Here is a 19,869-nt window from a genome sequence, read left to right as displayed (position 1 = left end):
GAACTGTGCTCATTGGATCCGGTTAATGTTTGCAGATATTTCAATCATAGATTTGAGGCTATGATGTCCTTCATCTGCAATAAAAAAAATCCACCTCTTGGAGAAGTAGTAGATTTCTTTTGGAGAAAAGAGTACCAGGCAAGAGGTGCTCCTCATATTCATATGCTGTTGTGGATCAAGGATGCCCCAAAGTTTGGAACAGATACTGATGAAGCAGTGTTATCTTTCATTGAAGAATATGCAACATGTGCTATACCAAAAAGCACAGAAGAGAAAAAGTTAAAGGAGCAAGTTTTACGTTTCCAAAGTCATCGGTGTGGAAAATACTGTCGACGGAAATACAAGAGCAAAGATAAATACTACACTAAATGTCGATTTGGATTTCCTAGACCTGTTCTTTCAAATGGAAGAGTCAACAGTTTTATGTCAGCTGTGAGACATACTATCACAAGAAAATCACCTAAGAATACCTACAACCTAAAAAGAAAAGAAGAATCAAAAAATATAAATGACTACAACCCAGTCATTTTATCCATGTGGAACGCTAACATGGATATACAGTATGTAGCTGACAATTCCATTGCTGTTGCTCGATATGTAACGTCTTACATTACGAAATCAGAAAAAACAGAATTGAAGGAAATGTGGGAAGAGATTTCTCACGAGAAGACTGTCAGTAAGAAGCTGTACAGTTTCAGTTTGAAGATGTTATCGCATCGAGAAATTGGATCCTACGAATGTTCAGATAGGTTATCTTCTGCAAGTCTCTACTCGAAGTCAAGAAGAATAATTTGGGCAAGTTTAGGCCTTGCAGCAATGAGAAATCGGGTACTGAAATCTGTTGGAGAAATTGAATATTTGGCCGAGAATGACCCAGAAAGTACAGATATTTTGAAATCAAACATGTTGGACACATATTATCCCAAGAGAAGTCAACATCTGGAGAACATGTGTCTCTATGAAGTGCTGCAGAACTACATTTATTCACGGAAAGCCGCAGAAGACATCAACAATGGAAAATATAAAGTCGTTGGTGAGGAAGGATGTTTGGTGAAGCAAACAAAAGGAAGTTTGATAAATCACAGGAAGCTGAGTTGCGACACTACTGACAAGAAGGAATTTTACTACTTGGCTCTTTTACAGTTGTTTAAACCATGGCGTACAGAGGATGAACTACTGGGAGAATTTCAAAGCTATGAAGATTCTTTTAATGCTTGCAAAGACAGCATACAATGCAGTACATTCTCAAGTTATCTGCAAATGTTAAATGAAGAAATTGAACAGGAAACTACAATTGCAGCAGAAATAGCTAGAGACAGTTCTCAGGACAGCCAAAGTTCAGGAACACTCAGTCAAGATCCCCTAGGACAACCAATCGTTGAAAATGAAGCATCAATAGCCATGAATGAAGTGGAAACGGCTATGAATCAAGCTCAAGAAGAATTTATAGACTTAGAAAATTTGGAAAGACAACTGAATCAAGAGCAGCAACAAATTTATGAAGAGATCAGAAACAAAATTGATCACGGATTTCTACATGAAAAAAAAGAGTGCTCATGCACATCATTTCATCCAATCAGGATGTATGTAAGCGGACAAGCTGGAACTGGAAAAAGTTTCCTTATAAAAGTCATCAGAAGCTACCTACAGCAAAAAACAGATTCTACTTTGTCTTGTGTGGTTACTGCTCCAACTGGGTTAGCAGCATATAACATAAAAGGAATCACTTTACATCGTTTGCTAATGTTACCAGTGGAGCATGAGAACAAAATACAATACAACAAGCTAACTGGAGAAGCATCCTTGGAAGTTTCAAGAGTATTGAAGAAGATGCAAGTTCTCATTATTGATGAGGTGAGCATGGTATCAAACTTAATGCTTGCCTTTGTGCATTTAAGAATGCAGCAAATTTTGAAGACAGACTATGACATGTTATTTGGTGGAAAACACGTCATAGTTTTTGGAGATCTTTTGCAACTTACTCCAGTTAAAGGACAACCAGTGTTTAATACTGTCACACATGAAGACACGAAGAAGTCATTAGGAAGCATCGGAAATACAAATATTTGGTCCTTCTTTGAGTACAAGGAACTTACTACTAATATGAGGCAAGCAAGCGATGAAGAATATGGAAGTATTCTGAAAGATATCAGAATTGGACTACTCACAGAAGTTGGCAAAAAAGCATTACAGAGTCGGCTGCTACATAATTTATTTCCAAAGGAAGAAATAGTTGCAGAGAAAATATACAAGAACATTGCAGAAAACAAAAGTGTCATCTGCTTAATGCCAACTCTACGTGAATGCTCAATATTTAATGAGGAGCTTTTGAAATTGGAAAAGGAAGAGATCAGGAAATTGGAAGCAGTGGACAAAATTGAGGATGGAAGAATTACTGTCACAGTAACAGGCAAACTGAAAAATAAATTGGACTCACTAGAGAAGAACATCTCCAAAACAGCTGGATTAGAAAAAAATCTATATGTTTGCATGAACTGTAGAGTATTTTTAAGAAGAAATTTGGATGTTGAAAAAGGTTTAGTTAATGGAGCTATGGGAAGAGTTGTGGGTTTTATTAATTATCAGAAAAAAGATGGAATTGAATGTTTAAAAATAAAATTTGATCAGATAGAAGAAGTTAAAGATATTTGTCGTTGTACAGTTCGTTTCATGCTTGTGAAAGACTTATATGTACGTAGGAAGCAGTTTGTTTTCTCTAGCATATGCTGTAACTATTCACAAGTCTCAAGGATTGACTGTAGATTGTGCATTTGTGAACATTGGTTCAACTGTGTTCAAAGAAGGTATGGCAGATGTTGCTTTGTCACGAGTGAAAACATTATCAGGTTTATTCATGATAGACTTTGATGATTCAAAAGTTAGTGCTGATACAAACTGTGTAAAGGAGTATAATAGATGAAGAAGAAGCTATGCTCCTCATTTAGGTCAGTATCCTGTGTTGGAGAAACGTGTAGTTTCTCGTAAAAGAAAAAATGAGAATATCTGTAATGAAGATGTAGAGAAGAGGAAAAAAAAGAGGAGTGATGTAATTGCAAGCAAAAAGAAAAAGGAAAATGAAGAACAGGTTGTAGGATGTCATTTTGAAAATAGCTCTGGTGTCAACTGCTACGCAAATGTAGTGCTGAATGTTGCATTTTATCTGGAAAGTTTGCAAGAGCAGATAATAGTAAATCAGGGAAAAAGATTCTGTTCTGAGCTGAGTCTCCTTTTTCAAAAGCTGAGTAAAGATAAAACTCAAATAGAAAGTGCTACTCAAATTAGAAAACTTTTAGATATATGTTCAGGACGAACACAGTTTTCTCAAAATGAACAGCAGGATGCACACGAATTTTTGATGTATTTTCTTCAAGTACTGGAAGTAGAAGAAGTTGCAATTGATATTTTATTTGGTCTCTCTTATAAATGGGAACATAGTTGTGAAAACTGTTATAATATATGTGGCTCTAATGTTGATAATGAAAGGTTTATTTATTTGACATTGCCAGAGAGTAAAACAGTCACTTTTGCAAAATTAGTTAAAGATGCTAATCATAGCATGAAATGTGGTGAGTGTAAATCTGACATGTTTTCAACATTAATTTTAAAGGAATACGGTCAGTATGTAATTTTAATGATGCAACGATGTAGAGCTGATGGTTCAAAATTGGATACTTAATAAAGAAGTTTACAGGACAGCAATTATCAATTTCAGGAAAAACTTTTGTAACTGTTGCAATAATTTTCCATGATGGACCTACTGTTACTTCTGGACATTACACAGTTTATCTTAAATGTGAAAAAGGCTGGACACTGTGTAATGATTCCCAATTGATTTTCAAACAACGTTTGCCTTTTGATTTAGCAAATTCCTATCTAATCTTCCTGAAACCTAAATTTTAGAGAGACTTGGCAATATCTGGACAAAATAATTTTACCATTTTACTGGATTACCATTGGAATTTTCTAAAAAAAAGATTTTTTAAATTATCATTTGGCCTAATGGAAAGAACCAATTGTAATGTGGACTTTTTTAATTTTAAATGAAACTTTCAAAAACCAATAATTTAGAGATAATCGGTAACATCTGCACAATTTAAATTTTGGAATGTTATTGGAGTGCCATTGGAAATTTTTTCAAAAATGATTTTAAAAATTACTATTTGGCCATGCGGAAAAGTAACCAATTCTATTGTGGACTTAATAAATTATTCAAAAAATTTTCGTGAACCAAAATGTTACAGAGAATCGGTGAGATCTGGACAAATTAAACTTTAGAATTTTATTGGATTACCGTTGGAAATTTAATCCAAAAATTTTTTTAAAATTACTATTTGGCCTAAAGGAAATGGAATCAGATGTATTGTGGAGTTATTTGAGATATAATATTGTGATTATACTTCTGAAACAAACATATCAGACGGTATTTTAAAGAAATAAGTATTGATATTAGATGATATTTTTTTAGAATATTATGCATTTCTATAATGTTAAGTTTAAGTAAAAAGAGATTCTGGGCTTTTTTAATACAATCTTTGAGATTGTTATTTTTTTTTTGCCCGCTGTAAAATGATCAATGCAATTGCTTTCACAATTTATAGTGAAATGCAATATATTCTGAAAACAGCAAAAATAAGGCAAAAATATTTTTTGAAAAATATGTAAATATGTGTACTGTATTATAAAATGTTTTAAAAATATTAATACTTTTTTCTTTTTTTCAGATTGATATAGAAAATTTTCGAAAACTAGAACCATTTTTAAAGCAATTTTTTTTAAAACAAATGAATAATTATTTTTTTGAGTGGGTATGGTAAGTCAATAATAATAATAGTAGTCTCTCAAGGACCTTGTAATGTGATAATTGATTTTTAGTGTTTTTTAAAAAAAAAAAAAAAATTACGCGCACCGTACGCGTACGGTAAAAAAAAAAAAAAAAAGTTTTTAAAAACATATATAAAAAATAGATGAAAGGTAAGGTTGGCTCTTAAAAGAGCCGTTGTGTTCATGCAGGGACAGAGGAAAGAAAGATTGGGAATATTAGACGGTACGACAAGTGTGCTGATCTATTTTACTGTTCACTAGGGAAACACTGGTCTCCCTATAAGTAATTAGATCGTGACAATGGGCGCACCGTACTTCAACCCTCGCAAACCGAGGGTTAATTTCCAGAGGGCCAGCAAAAGGAGATGCTCCCCCCACAGATGAAGGGCTCACCTGACCTGCAGAAGAAGGAGTCAGCCCTGCAGATGATGGTCCAGGCTGAGCAGCTGTGGATGTGCTTGGTTCACTTACTGAAGGGTTACCTCCAGTAAGTCGAGCATGTGTCCTCTTGTGTACATCCTTGAGGTGCCTCATCATGGTATGATTCCCAAAGGAATACTTCCTGTCAGGATTACCTCTTGAAAGTACACGCTTACACAGCCTACAAGTTACTAAGGGTGCATTTACCTTTTGCTGGCCTTCAGGAAAAGTAAAATAATCCCAAACATAAGAAGTCTTTTGTTTCCTCGCTCTCTGCCTCAAGGTAGTGCTGCTAGTGCTAGCCTCACTCTCAGAAGGGCTCTGCTGGTCTGCCATCGTATCACAAAGACAACCCAGCTCCTTCTCCTAAGGGATCACAAGCAGAAATGAGAGGAATGGGTGTGGTGTAGGAGAGTTCTAGAACTGAAAGTAGTTTCAACCAATCAAAAGTTGTGTTTCATGATCACATGACCTACCGTACGCTTACGGTACGCTTACGGTACGCTTACGGCAAAAGTGCGCATGCGCGTAAAAAAGACACGCGCTTGCGCGCATGCGCATAACAGTCACTACCCGACACTTCCGCGTAACGTGCGCGTGTAGCGTACGCGTCCCACGCGGAGTACGCGCGGCTACGCAAATTGCGTAACTATACGCAAACAGCGTAGATAAATTACGGGCGTTGCGTAAACCGTACGCTTACCGTAAGCTTACGGTACGCGTACTAAAAAAAATGGAAAAAATGAACTGCAAAAAAATATAACATGTTTATTTTATGAAATATATTTAAAAAAACATATTAAAGAATTTTAATAATTTAACCATAGTCTTTATAAAAGGTTAGAACATTAAATTAAAAATATGTTTAAAAAAATAGAAGAAAAAAAAAAAATTAGCATTTAAAAAACCTTGCTAATTCAATGAAAAAACCATAGGTTTCACACACGTTATAGTTAGGAATTAGCATTTAAAAAACCTTAGAAATTCAATGAAAAAACCAAAGGTTTCACACACGTTATAGTTAGCTGGACATTTTACTCGTAAAAAACCATTGAAATTCCCCCGTTATAGTTAGTTAAGCTAACTATAACTCGCGCGCCCGCAATGCACTGCTGATGACGTCACATATTACATCACTCATGACATGGTCAGTGACATCACTCATGACATCACTGATGACATCTCAAATGACATCACTGATGACATCACTGATGACATCATCCTTGTGATAGAGTGGCAGACCTCCTCTCACCCTAATATAACCTTTGATACACACATTTATAAATAGAGACTACAATTTTAAAAACAAAGGACATACCAATACCAGTTACAACAACCTCTTCAGTAATTCTAAGATCCACATACACATCCACTCATTCACCAACAGTCCTATACAGTCACTCATACATGTACTCACTCATCATATGTACTCATACACCTATACATCCTGTTACACAATGCTACTCATCCGTAGAGTTACTCACACACATAGTCACTCATGCTAATAAAGAATCAAACATCCATTTACTTGCATATACAGTTATACACACACCACCACACTTACTTCTACGGAAACTTGCACATACTTAGTCTTTTAAACAATCACTTATAGAAACACATACTTATTCACACAGGAACTCTTTCAATCTCTCACTCTCACATATACTCACTTATATACACCAATAGTCACATATACTAGTTTAAAACATATGTAGTTACTCATAAAGACACTGTAGAGACAGTCATTCACTCACTAACACACCCATACACACACTCATCCACCCATGCAGTCCTGCATACATACTATCTTCAACACATACAAACAGTGAGTCACTCATTCATGCACCTATGCACTACGTAATACCCCCCACCGAACCATACAGATACTCAGACTCATACTCAAAAAAACAACTAATAACCTATATAGACACCCATGTAGCTGCTCACCAACCCATGCAGCCACTTATACACAAAGTGAGAGACTGATACAGATATATACATATTTAAACATTACTCACTAAGCCATGTATTCACTATGATACACCTAATCAGTCAGTTACACAATCAATTTTTCAAAAACATATCATCCATTTAGACACTTATATACCCATTTATTCTTCCATCGACCTTGAGATATACATATATAAAACTTATTTAATTTTCAGAAAAACACACATTCACGGGATGGTGTCATCAGTGATGTCATCAGTGATGTCATTTGAGATGTCATCAGTGATGTCATGAGTGATGTCACTGACCATGTCATGAGTGATGTAATATGTGACGTCATCAGCAGTGCATTGCGGGCGCGCGAGTTATAGTTAGCTTAACTAACTATAACGGGGGAATTTCAATGGTTTTTTACGAGTAAAATGTCCAGCTAACTATAACGTGTGTGAAACCTTTGGTTTTTTCATTGAATTTCTAAGGTTTTTTAAATGCTAATTCCTAACTATAACGTGTGTGAAACCTATGGTTTTTTCATTGAATATATATATATATATCTATCAAAGAAATACCCTTTCAGGCATAGAGTGACGAATAAATTATGCAAAAAAAGAAGCAGAGAACTCTGGGTAGTTCTCAAGTTTAGGTGGAAAGCAGCTCCTGTATGGAGCACTCTCAACACCAGCGACACTCTAGATCTGCTCATCTCGAATGTCTGTTTTTCTATCAAAATCTTTAAGCATAGGATTAGCACAGTGCCATCCACGCCAAGATAGAAAAAGACAAAGTCTTTTGCCATGTGTACAGCAAAGTCTTTAAGCATAAAACTAGCACAGTCCTGTCCTTGCCGAGCTGTAAAATGACAAAACCCAATTACCACTCCAGGCACAGTATTACAGCTTTGAATTGGTAAAATACCAATCAAGCCAACCTGAAATGAGTAAAAGCAACCCCTGACATCCGTGATTTCATCAGTGATGTCATTTGAGATGTCATCAGTGATGTCATGAGTGATGTCACTGACCAGGTCATGAGTGATGTAATATGTGACGTCAGCAGTGGATTGCGGGCGCGCGAGTTATAGTTAGCGGAACTAACTATAACGGGGGAATTTCAATGGTTTTGTATGAGTGAAATGTCCAGCTAACTATAACATGTGTGAAACCTATGGTTTTTTCAGTGAATTTAGAAGGTTTTTTAAATGCTAATTCCTAACTATAACGTGTGTGAAACCTATGGTTTTTTCTGTGAATTTCAAAGGTTTTTTAAATGCTAATTTATGAATGTATTATTATATTTTTTAAATATTTATTATACAATAAGCTACCTATGTATATAGTTATAAATTAGCTGAGCCATTCCATATTACAGGATACAGCCAATTTGGATAAAGTTGAACAGCATAGTTAATATCTTCTATAAACTTATAAACAGTTAATTTTTTTATGGGTTTTTGACTGTGCGCGCACGGTGTGCGCATGCGTACGTGCTCCATGTGCACATGCGTACGTGCTCCATGTGCGCATGCGTACGTCGTGCGTGCTCCGTACGTGCATGCTCCGTACGCGCATGCACGCGCGCACCGTGCGCGCACGGAGCGAGCACGGAAAGTCATGTGATTAAGAAACAACACTTTTCATTGGTTCATAGTAGTTTCAGTTCCAGAATCTTCCAACACCACACCCACTTCCCTCATTATTTCTTCTGATTCCCTGGGAGAAGGAGCTGAGCAGCTATTCTCTTGAAAATGGCAGAGCAGCACCCATCTTCTGGGAGTGAGCAGGAGACTCTTGTGCCACAGAGGCAGAGGAAACAGAAAGACTCTTTTATATGACAATTTTTCACTTTTCCTGAGGGGCAGAAGAAGGTGAATGCTCCAAAAGTCACCTGCACTATTTGTGGAGCGACCTTATCAAGAGGAAATCCTAACAAGAAATACTCTTAGTATTTTCATTATGATCAGGCACGTTGAAGGAGTACATCCTGTGGCTTTTGCTCGAGCTGCTAGAGACCACCCTCCAGCAGCTCAGCCGAGCACACCCGCAGCAGCTCAGCTGAGCACATCATCGGCAGCTGAGCCGAGCACTTCCTCTGCGGTGGCAGCTTCACCTGCTTCTGATCCTCTGGATATACACCCTCTATTCCAGAGTGTGCATATACGGTGAAATATGTGCAATGCTCTTCTCTCTTATGGTGACACCAGCATGAACCTGAGAGAGGAAGATAGAGCAGCACACATGAACTCGACATAATTTTTTTCATTTTTTCATTTTTTTGTTCCTCTGTTCCTCCATTAACACAACGGCTCTTTTTAAAGCCACCTAATATCTAAACACTTAAACTTGATTTTTAATTCTATTTTACAAATTTTTATGCCGCCGTGCGTGCACGGTGCGCGCACAGTGCGCACACGGAAGGATTTTTTGAAAAACAATAAAACGTTTTTTTCACCCTTCGGGATCCTTCAGGGACCCCCTGACAAAGGCTAGGGGGTCAGGAACGCTCTACCCTGCCCCCTTTTCACGTTCTCCACCTTTCTTTTAAATGGAAACACACATTTCTATTGGTTGCAAATTTCAACCCTTTCAAAATGATTCCTACCCCCAACATGACTTCTGCCTGCTAACATAGCAACAGATCATGGAAAACTGGTGTGAGCAGAGAGGTCAGAACTTCAGCACACAATGGGGCAGATTTACAAGCCCCTTGCGCCACTTTTGCGTCACTTTTAACATGAAAAATGTGACGCAAAAGTGGCTAAAGGGGCTTGAAAATTTGCCCCAATATTTCTAATCCAAAGCGCAAGATTGCTTGACTTTTCAAACCTAACAACAAATCCAAACTAATGTTCTCTGGGAACACATTTATCTGAACTAATACAAATCATGCTTTTAACCTACAGTCTAGTTTTTAGTGTTGAATGCTCTGAAACAGCCAATGAGTTATTTTTGTTTTTTTTAAAAAAGTATGTAAGCCTCAATTTTACAACTTTCATTTCATATTGCCATTCAACTGAAAGACACCTTCTGAGTGCATCCACATTTCCTCCTCACTCCCTGAAGTAGTCTGCTGTTCTGCCATTTTCAAGTAAAATTGATACCTGTTCAGCTCCTTGTCACATGAAATAAGAAGAAATAGTGAGGGGAGTTGCAAGGCATTTATAGAGGAGACGGTGTACATTTCACAAATGAAGGGAACAGAAGATTCTGGAAGAGAAACTACTATAAACCAATGCTTCTGAGTGCATCCAGGTCTCCTCCTCACTCCCTGAAGTAAACTGCTGTTCTGCCATTTTCAAGTAAAATTCATACCTGTTCAGCTCCTTGTCCCAGGAAATTAGAAGAAATAGTGAGGGGAGTGGCAAGGCATTTATAGAGGAGTCGGTGTACATTTCACAAATGAAGGGAACAGAGTCTTCCTCTTGAACTTCAGACTCTGCATCGGTACTTACTTATAGATAGCCAAAAACACTCAATTAACATAATGGCTCGTTTTAGAGCCAACCAACATCTAAACACTTAAATTTGATTTTTAATTCTATTTTTTTTTTAGGGTATGAGGATTAGAAAAGGGGGTAAGGGAAAGTGAGAGATGGAGAGTGAGGGGATGGAGGGATTTAGGAAACTGGAGTGAGAGAAAGGGAGTCAGGATGTCAATGAGCAAAGCAGAGTGAGGGGGATTGAAGGAAAGAATGCAAAAAGGTGAAGGGGTGTGAGATACAGACAGGAGGAAGTGAAATAGGAGAATAGGAGTGACTATGAGTAAAGGATAGTGAGAGTTAGGGGAGGTGAGGGAAGGAGAATGACGGAGAAGGTTAAAAAATTAACATAGATGGAAAATGAGTGATGGAGAGAGGAGGGTAGAAACAGAGGAGCAGATTTATAACAAACTAACGCAGCACTGTGCAGCAAGTAATTTTGCTGTGCCGTGCTGCGTTAGTTTCAAAGCACAGAGATGTGACATAATTACAAGAATATGTCGCATATCTATGTTTCCCCTGCACTGGCGCACAAACTGCAGCCATGCGCCGGTGCAGGCTCCCTTGCACCATGGTGCAAGCATGCCTGCGTGGTGGGGAGATTGTTCTTTTGCAGGAAGGAAGACCTTCCTGCACAAAACAATCACAAGAGGCTTTTTCTTCTTTCAATGAGTGCTGTCGCATGCAGCACGCACTGAAAGAGGAAAAAATGAGGAGAAATGAAAAAAATTCTCCTCGTTGTGCCTCGCTACGCCACCTCTAGGGTGGCGGAGCGTTCACACGCAACTCCAGAGTTACAATTTCTCGTAAATCTGGAGATGTGTGTAGTTCTAGGAGTGTTGCGTGGGAACACCCACACCACCACCCATGGAACGCCCCTTCAACGCACATTGCTGCGTGTGAAGTGGCTGTATTTACAAGCAGAGGAAAAGTCACGCAGGGTGGCTTTTCCTCTCCTTGTAAATATGGAGGAGCTCCCTGCGCCACCAGTACGTTGTGAAAAGTGACATAGTGGTGGCGCAGGGGGCTTGTAAATCTGCCCCAGAGATGTTAAGGAAATTAAGGGTAAGACAGGGAGAGATACAGAAACGGAGAGCAAGGAACTGAGAAGGAGTAAGGCAGTTAAAATGACTGAGACATATGGAGACAGGGAGAGAAACATGGTTGAAAAAAAAGTGATGGAGGCAGTAAACCTAGGGGAGTAGTAGAGAAGGAGTGAGGGAGTTACGAAAGAGTAGTAAATGAAGAAGAGAGAAGGAAGAGGAATGAGAAAAGCAGAGTGAGGAGAAGTGAAGAAAAGGGAGCATAAAAGTTAAGGGGTGAGAAATATAGATATTTTAAACTTACCTGTCCAACAAAATAACTTAATTAGAAATAAAAAAAAATTTAATTGCAAGAAAAATGGATTCAATTTCCTAAATTTTCTTTCGAGATCTGAAAAAAAAGAAAAAAAGTATTAATATTCAACAATACATTTTAGAAAACAGTACATGTATTTTCATATTTAACAAAGTAATTTTTTGCCCCTTTTTTGCTGTTTTCAGAATGTATTGAGTTTCACTGAAAATAGTGATATCAATTGTATTCATCATTTAACAGCGGGCAAAAAAATAAACAATCTGAAAGATTGTTTAAAAAAGCCCTGAATGTAGCCTCACTGAAACATACCTTGATAGAAATGTCACATATATATTAAAAATATCTTCTAAGAAAAATAACATTTTGCAATAAATAACGTCTGTAAACCTTGTTGCTTAAGCACATACACCAAAATAATATCTGTCAAAGAAGTCCACAATATAAACATTTACTTTTCCATGAGGCCAAATGGTAATTTTTAAATCCTTTTTAAGTGAAATATCCAATGTTAATCCTATAAAATTGAAATAATGGTTTCTTCAGATGCTGCAATTTGTATCTAAAATTTTGGTTTTAGAAAAATTAAGTAACTATTTGGTAATTCTGCAGGCAAACGTTGCTTGAAAATCAATTGAGAATCATTACACAGTGTCCAGCCTTTTTCACATTTTAGATAAACTGTGTAATGACCAGAAGTTATACAAGGTCCATCATGGAATATTATTGCAACTGCAACAAAAGTTTTTCCTGATATTGATAATTGATTTCCTACAAACTTATTTATTAAAGTGTCCAATTTTGTTCCATCAGCTCTACAAAGTTGTATCATTAAAATTACATACTGTCCATATTTCTTTAACCGCATCCCTGCTCATGACGGAACCACTCTGTCATGAGCCATGGGCGCCGTGTGCTCATGTCGGAGTGGTTCCGTCATGCTGCGGCCGTTGGCTGCCGCTCCGCCCACGAGACACGGATTTCCTGCCTGTGCGGGCGAACAATGCAAGTGGGCGGAGTCGTGACGGAACCACTCCGTCATGAGCACAGCGCGCCCGTGGCTCATGACGGAGTGGTTGCGTCACGAGCATGGCGGCGCTGCGCTGCCCCCAAACCCCCCCAGCGCCGCGGCAAAATTCGTGCCGCGGCGAAGGGGTTAAAAATAACGTTGACAACATTTCTGATTTACATTGAGAACATTCCATGTTGTGATTTGCATCTTTAACTAATTTACTAAAAGTCACTGATTTACTCTCTGGTAATGTTAAATGTATGAACCTTTCAGAATCAACATTGGTGCTGCATGTGTTCAAACAATTTTCACAACAATGTTCCCATTTATAAGAGAGACCAAATATATTTTCTATTTCTACCCCTTCATCTTCCAGTACCATAAACATATACATTAAGAATTCCTGTGCATCTTGCTCAACATTTTGTGTAAACTGTGTACATCCAGAACATACATCTAAAAGATTTCTAACATCAGAAGCACTTTCTATTTTAGTTTTATCATTACTCAGCTTCTCATAAAGGAAACTCAGCAGAGAACAGAATCTTTTTTCATGATTTAATATTATCTGCTCTTGCAAACTTTCAAGATAAAATGCAACATTCAGCACTACATTAGCGTAGCAGTTGACACCAGAGCTATTTTCAAAATGACAACCAACAACATCTTCAACATTGTCCTTTTTCTTTTTGCTTGCAATCACATCACTCTATTTGTTTACTCTTCTGTACATCCTCATTACAGATATTCTCAATTCTCCTTTTCCAACAAACATCACATTTTTCAAATACAGGATACTGACCTAAATGAGGAGCATAGCTTTTTCTTAATCTATTATACTCCTTTACACAGTTTACATCAGCACTAACTTTTGAGTCATCAAAGTCTATCATGAATAAACCAGATATTTTTTTCACGCGTGACAAAGCAACACATGCCATACCTTCTTTAAACACACTAGATCCAATGTTTACAAAAGCACTATCTACAGTTAATCCTTGAGACTTGTGAATAGTTACAGCATATGCTAGAGAAAACGGAAACTGCTTCCTACGTACATATTAGTCTTTCACACACGCAAAAAACGAACTGAACAACGACTAATGTCTTTAACCTCTTCAATCTGATCAAATTTTATTTTTAAAAATTCAATTCCATCTTTTTTCTGGTAATTAACAAAACCCACAACTTTACCCATAGCTCCATTCACTAAACCTTTTTCTACATCCAAATTACGTCTTAAAATTACTCGACAGTTCATACATACATAAAGATTCTTTACTAAACCAGCTGTTTGATATGTTTTTCTCTAGAGAATCCAATTTAGTTGTCAATTTGCTTGTCAATATAATAGTTATTCCTTCATGTTGTATTTTATCCACAGCTTCCAGTTTTATAATCGTTTCATTTTCCAATTTCAAAAGTTTGTGATGGAATATAGAGCATTCATGTAGTGTTGGCATTAAGCAGATTACAGTATTTTTTTCAGCAATTTTCATGTATATTTTCTCTGGAACTATTTGTTCTGTTGGAAACAAATTACATAGCAATCAACTCTGTAAAGCGTTTCTGCCAATCAATCAATCAATCAATCAGTGACACTTATAAAGCGCGCTACCTACCCGTAGGGTCTCAAGGCGCTGGGGGGGGGGGGGGGGGCGCTACTGCTCGAACAGCCAGGTCTTCAGCTTCTTCCTGAAGGAGAGGTGGTCTTGGGTCAGGCGCAGGTCGGGAGGGAGGGAGTTCCAGGTCTTGGCGGCCAGGTAGGAGAAGGACCTTCCTCCTGTAGTCGCTCTTCGGATGCGGAGGACGGCGGCGAGGGCGTGGTTGGCTGATCGGAGGTGGCATTTGGGAGCGTAGAAGTTGACTCGGCTGTTGAGGTAGCTCGGGCCTTGGTCGTGTAGGGCTTTGTGTGCGTGGGTGAGGAGGCGGAAGGTGATTCTTTTGTTGACGGGGAGCCAGTGAAGGTCTCTCAGATGTCCGGAGATGTGGCTGGTTCGTGGGATGTCGAGGATGAGTCTGGCTGAGGCGTTCTGGATCCGCTGGAGTCTCTTCTGGAGCTTGGCGGTGGTACCGGCGTAGAGGGCGTTGCCGTAGTCCAGTCGGCTGGTGACGAGGGCCTGGGTGACGGTCTTCCTGGTCTCGGTGGGGATCCACCAGAAGATCTTCCGTAGCATGCGTAGGATGTTGAAGCACGCCGAGGAGACGTTGTTGACTTGCCTGGTCATGGAGAGGGAGGAGTCCAGGATGAAGCCCAGGTTGCGTGCATGGTCTGTCGGTTTGGGTGCGGTGCCCAGGGCGGGAGGCCACCAGGAGTCGTCCCAGGCGGAGGGTGAGGAGCCCAGGATGAGGACCTCCGTCTTGTCCGAGTTCAGTTTCAAGCAGCTGGTCGTCATCCACTCGGCTACCTCTTTCATCCCTTCGTGCAGGTTGGCTCTGGCGGCGGCGGGGTCGTTGGTCAGGGAGAGGATCAGCTGGGTGTCGTCGGCGTAGGAGATTATGCTGAGGTTGTGTTTGCGTACGATGGCCGCGAGGGGGCTCATGTAGACGTTGAAGAGGGTGGGGCTCAGAGATGATCCTTGAGGGACGCCGCAGATGACTTCGGAGGCCTCTGACTTGTACGGTGGTAGGCGGACTCTCTGTGTTCTTCCGTCGAGGAAGGAGATGATCCATTCCAGCGCCTTGTCCTGGATTCCGATGTTGCTGAGGCGCCGTACTAGGGTGCGGTGGCAGACCGTGTCGAATGCCGCGGAGAGGTCTAGGAGGATGAGGGCCGCTGTTTGTCCATTGTCCATCAGGGCTCGGATGTCATCGGTGGCGGCGATGAGGGCGGTCTCGGTGCTGTGATTGGCTCGGAAGCCGGACTGTGAGGGGTCGAGGGATCCGTTCGTCTCGAGGAAGGCGGCCATCTGCTTGTTGACGGTCTTCTCGATGACTTTGGCTGGAAACGGGAGGAGCGAGATGGGGCGGTAGTTCTTGAGGTCGGTGGGGTCCGCTGTTGGTTTCTTGAGTAGAGCGCTGAGTTCGGCGTGTTTCCAGCTCTCAGGGAAGATGGTGGTGTCGAAGGATGTGTTGATGATGTCTCGCAAGTGGGGTGCGATGACAGCGTCGGCCTTGTTGAAGATGTGGCGAGGGCAGGGGTCGGTCGGTGATCCGGAGTGGATGGAGTTCATCGTGCGGATGGTGTCTTCGGTGCTGATCGGGGTCCAGGCGTGGAGGGTGGTGGTGGGGGGTGGTTGTTCGGTCATGGTGTGCGTTGGTTGGTTGTTGAAGCTGTTGTGTATGTCCGCGATCTTGTTGTGGAAGTATGAAGCGAGGGAGTTGCAGAGGTCTTGCGATGGGGTGATGTCGTTGTGTCCTGCGCTGGGGTTGGAAAGCTCTTTCACGATGTTGAAGAGTTCCTTGCAGTTGTGTGCGTTGTTGTCCAACCGGTCCTTGAATGCTGTTTTCTTGGCGGCGCGGATCAGCTGGTGGTGTTTCCGGGTGGCAAGTTTGAAGGAGGTCCTGTTGTCCGGTGTCGGTTCCCTTCTCCAGACTTTCTCGAGGGCTCGGCAGTTCTTCTTGGAGCTCTTGAGTTCGTCGGTGAACCATGGGGCCTTCTAGCTGCCGGGTCTGCTAGGCGGGGTCCTCAGTGGGGCGAGTTCGTCCGCGCAGTTGCTGATCCACTTCGTGAGGTTGTCGGCGGCCTGGCTGGGGTTCGCTGAGCTGGCAGGAGGGTGCTGGCTCAGTGAGGTGGCGAGCTGGTCTGCTGTGATCTTGTTCCAGCTTCTGCGGGCAGCCTGTTGCTGGTGTTGGTGGGTCGTCGTTCTCTTGAAGGTGAAGTGGACGCAGCTGTGGTCCGTCCATTGAAGCTCTGTGGCGTGGCTGAAGTCGATGTCTGTGCTGGAAGAGTTGCCATGTTCTTTGAGTAGTCCAATTCTGATATCTTTGAGAATACTTGCATAATCCTCATCATTTGCTTGCCTCATATTGGTAATGAGTTCTTTATACTCAAAGTATGTCCAAATATTCACATTATCTATACTTCCTAACGACTTTTTCGTGTCTTCATGTGTAAGAGTATGAAATACTGGTTGTCCTTTAACTGGAGTGAGCTGCAAAAGATCCCCAAAAACTATGACGTGTTTTCCTCCAAATACCACGTCATAGTCTGTCTTTAGAATTTGCTGCATTCTTAAATGCACAAAGGCAAGCATTAAGTTTGATACCATGCTTACCTCATCAATAATGAGTACTTTCATTTTCTTCAATACTCTTGAAACTTCAAAACACGCTTCTCCTGTTAGCTTGTGGTATTGTATTTTGTTCTCATGCTCTACTGGTAACATTAGCAAACGATGTAAGGTAACTCCTTTTATGTTATACGCTGCTAACCCAGTTGGAGCAGTAACACAAGACAAAGTTGAATCAGTTTTTTTCTGTAGGTAGCTTCTAATTACTTTAATTAAGAAACTTTTTCCAGTTCCAGCTTGTCCACTCACATACATTCTGATTGGTTCAAATGATGTGCATGAGCACTCTTTATTTTCATGTAGTAATCCATGATCAATTTGTTTTGTGACTTCTTCAGAAATTTGTTGTTGTTCATCATTCAGTTTTTGTTCCAAATTTGATAAGTCTATTAAATCTTCCTGAGCTTGATTCATAGCTGTTTCAACTTCAGTCATGGCTATTGCAGCTTCATTTTCTACAATTGGTTGTCCTAGAGGATCTTGACTGAACGTCCCAGAACTTTGACTGTCTTGAGAACTGTCTCTAGCTACTTCAGCTGCAATTGTTGCTTCTTGTTCAATTTCTTCATTTAACATTTGTACATAAGTTGTGAAAGTACTGCATTCTATGCTATCTTTGCATGCATTAAAGGAATCTTCATAGCTCTGAAAATCTCCAAGTAATTCATCCTCTGAACGCCATGGTTTAAACAACTGTAAAAGTGCTTAGTAGTAAAATTCCTTTTTGTCAGTAGTGTCGCAACTCAGCTTCCTGTGATTAATCAAACTTCCTTTTGTTTGCTTCACCAAACATCCTTCCTCACCAGTGACTTTATATTTTCCATTGTTGATGTCTTCTGTGGCATTCCGTTTAAAAATGTAGTTCTGCAGCACTTCATAGAGACACATGTTCTCAAGATGAGGACTTCTTTGTGGGTAATATGTGTCCAAAATGTTTGTTCTTAAAATGTCTGTACTTTCTGGTTCGTACTATGCTAAATATTCAATTTCTCGAACAGATTTCAGTACCCGATTTCGCATTCCTGCAAGGCCTAAACTTACCCAAATTATTCTTCTGGATTTGGAGTACAGACTTGCAGATGATAACCTGAGCATTCGTATGACCCAATTTCTCGATGCAATAACATCTTTAAACTGAAACTGTATAGCTTTTTACTGACAGTCTTCTCGTGAGAAATCTCTTCCCACATTTCTTTCAATTCCGTTTTCTAAGATTTAGTGATGTAAGATGTGACATACCGAGCAACAGCAATAGAATTGTCAGCTACATATTGAATATCCATGTTAGCATTCCACATGGATAAAATGACTGGATTGTAGTCATTTATGTATTTTGACTCTTTTCTTCTTAGGTTGTAGGTATTTTTCGGCGATTTTCTTGTAATAGTATGTCGCACAGCTGACATAAAACGGTTTACTCTTCCTTTTGAAAGAACAGGTCGTGGAAATCCGAATCAACATTTTGGGTAGAATTTATCTTTACTCTTGTACTTTCGTCGACAGTATTTTCCACACCGATGACTTTGGAAACGTAAAACTTGCTCTTTTAAGTTTTTTTCTTCTGTGCTTTTAGGTATAGCACATGTTGCATATTGTTCAATGAAAGATAAAACTGCATCATCAGAATCTGTTCCAAATTTTGGGGCATCCTTGATCCACAACAGCATATGAATATGAGGAGCACCTCTTGCTTGGTGGTACTCTTTTCTCCAAAAGAAATCCACAACTTCTCCAAGAGGTGGATTTTTTTTTATTGCAGATGAAGGACATCATAGCCTCAAATCTTATTGAAATATCTGCAAACATTAACCAGATCCAATGAGCACAATTCTCCTGCTGTCTTGTATTGGATGTTTTCAATATTTGAATTTGCCTCTCGAAGAAAATCCAGTAAATCATCCCAAGCGTACTCAGCACAGCTTAGGGTAAGGAACCATGTAGGAGTTCCTAAATTCCGTAACATACATTTCAATTCTCCATGGCGTCGGTACCAATATTCATTAGTTCCACGCTGACAAGCCATCAGATTAATCAATTGAGATTCCAAATGATCATCTCGCTGTTGCACTTTGTTGATAAAATCCTTTGCAGACACATTATATAGATGTACTCCAGTTTTTAAAATGTGATTTACTGCATAAGATAGTGCAGACAAGTCACTTTCAAATAAAAGATGGAACAAATAAGGAATACTTTGACGAAATCTTGGATCTTCTGCATATAATCTTGTAGTCCGATACTCAGATGCAGGAATCTGTACTGGACGTTCGTCATATCGTTCACCTTTTCCTGTAGGAAACAGCTGGGGAAAACAACGAGCTTCCAAGCTCTCCTCCCATACACTGATGGGAGTTCCTTTTTTCATCTGAAACAGATCAATAGCGTTTCCCATAACTTCTTTAGAATGAAGAGGATGTATGCTGAAATGATCATAAATTTCTTCTGCTTTTGACTTATCCACTTTTTCAATTTGCCCAGTTGGTATTCCTGTGTCTTCTAGTAAAACTTCTTCATCTTCATCCATATAAATTGATTCATACCATTTATTATTTCTTTTCAAATATAAATTTGCTCTTTGTACTTTTCGTACATCTACCAGCTCC

General features: G+C 39.7%; 1 protein-coding gene across 3 annotated transcripts in view; it reads right to left on the bottom strand.

The window, feature by feature from the left end:
* LOC146809069 (sialic acid-binding Ig-like lectin 12) overlaps window positions 1–19,869 on the bottom strand; it is a 503,656-nt gene that overhangs the window by 369,566 nt on the left and 114,221 nt on the right. The window contains exon 2 of one of the 3 annotated variants that reach the window (XM_085615876.1): window positions 12,014–12,100. The exons of the other annotated variants lie outside the window; for them this stretch is intronic. The gene's annotated coding sequence lies outside the window, so the exon portion shown is untranslated. The remainder of the gene's footprint in view (window positions 1–12,013; window positions 12,101–19,869) is intronic. 3 annotated transcript variants of the gene reach the window in all.

This window comes from Triturus cristatus, chromosome 7, assembly GCF_964204655.1.
Source record: "Triturus cristatus chromosome 7, aTriCri1.1, whole genome shotgun sequence".
NCBI lineage: Eukaryota > Metazoa > Chordata > Amphibia > Caudata > Salamandridae > Triturus > Triturus cristatus.
The sequence above is the reverse complement of the archived record's forward strand: the minus strand, read 5'-3'. Positions and strand labels throughout refer to the sequence as shown.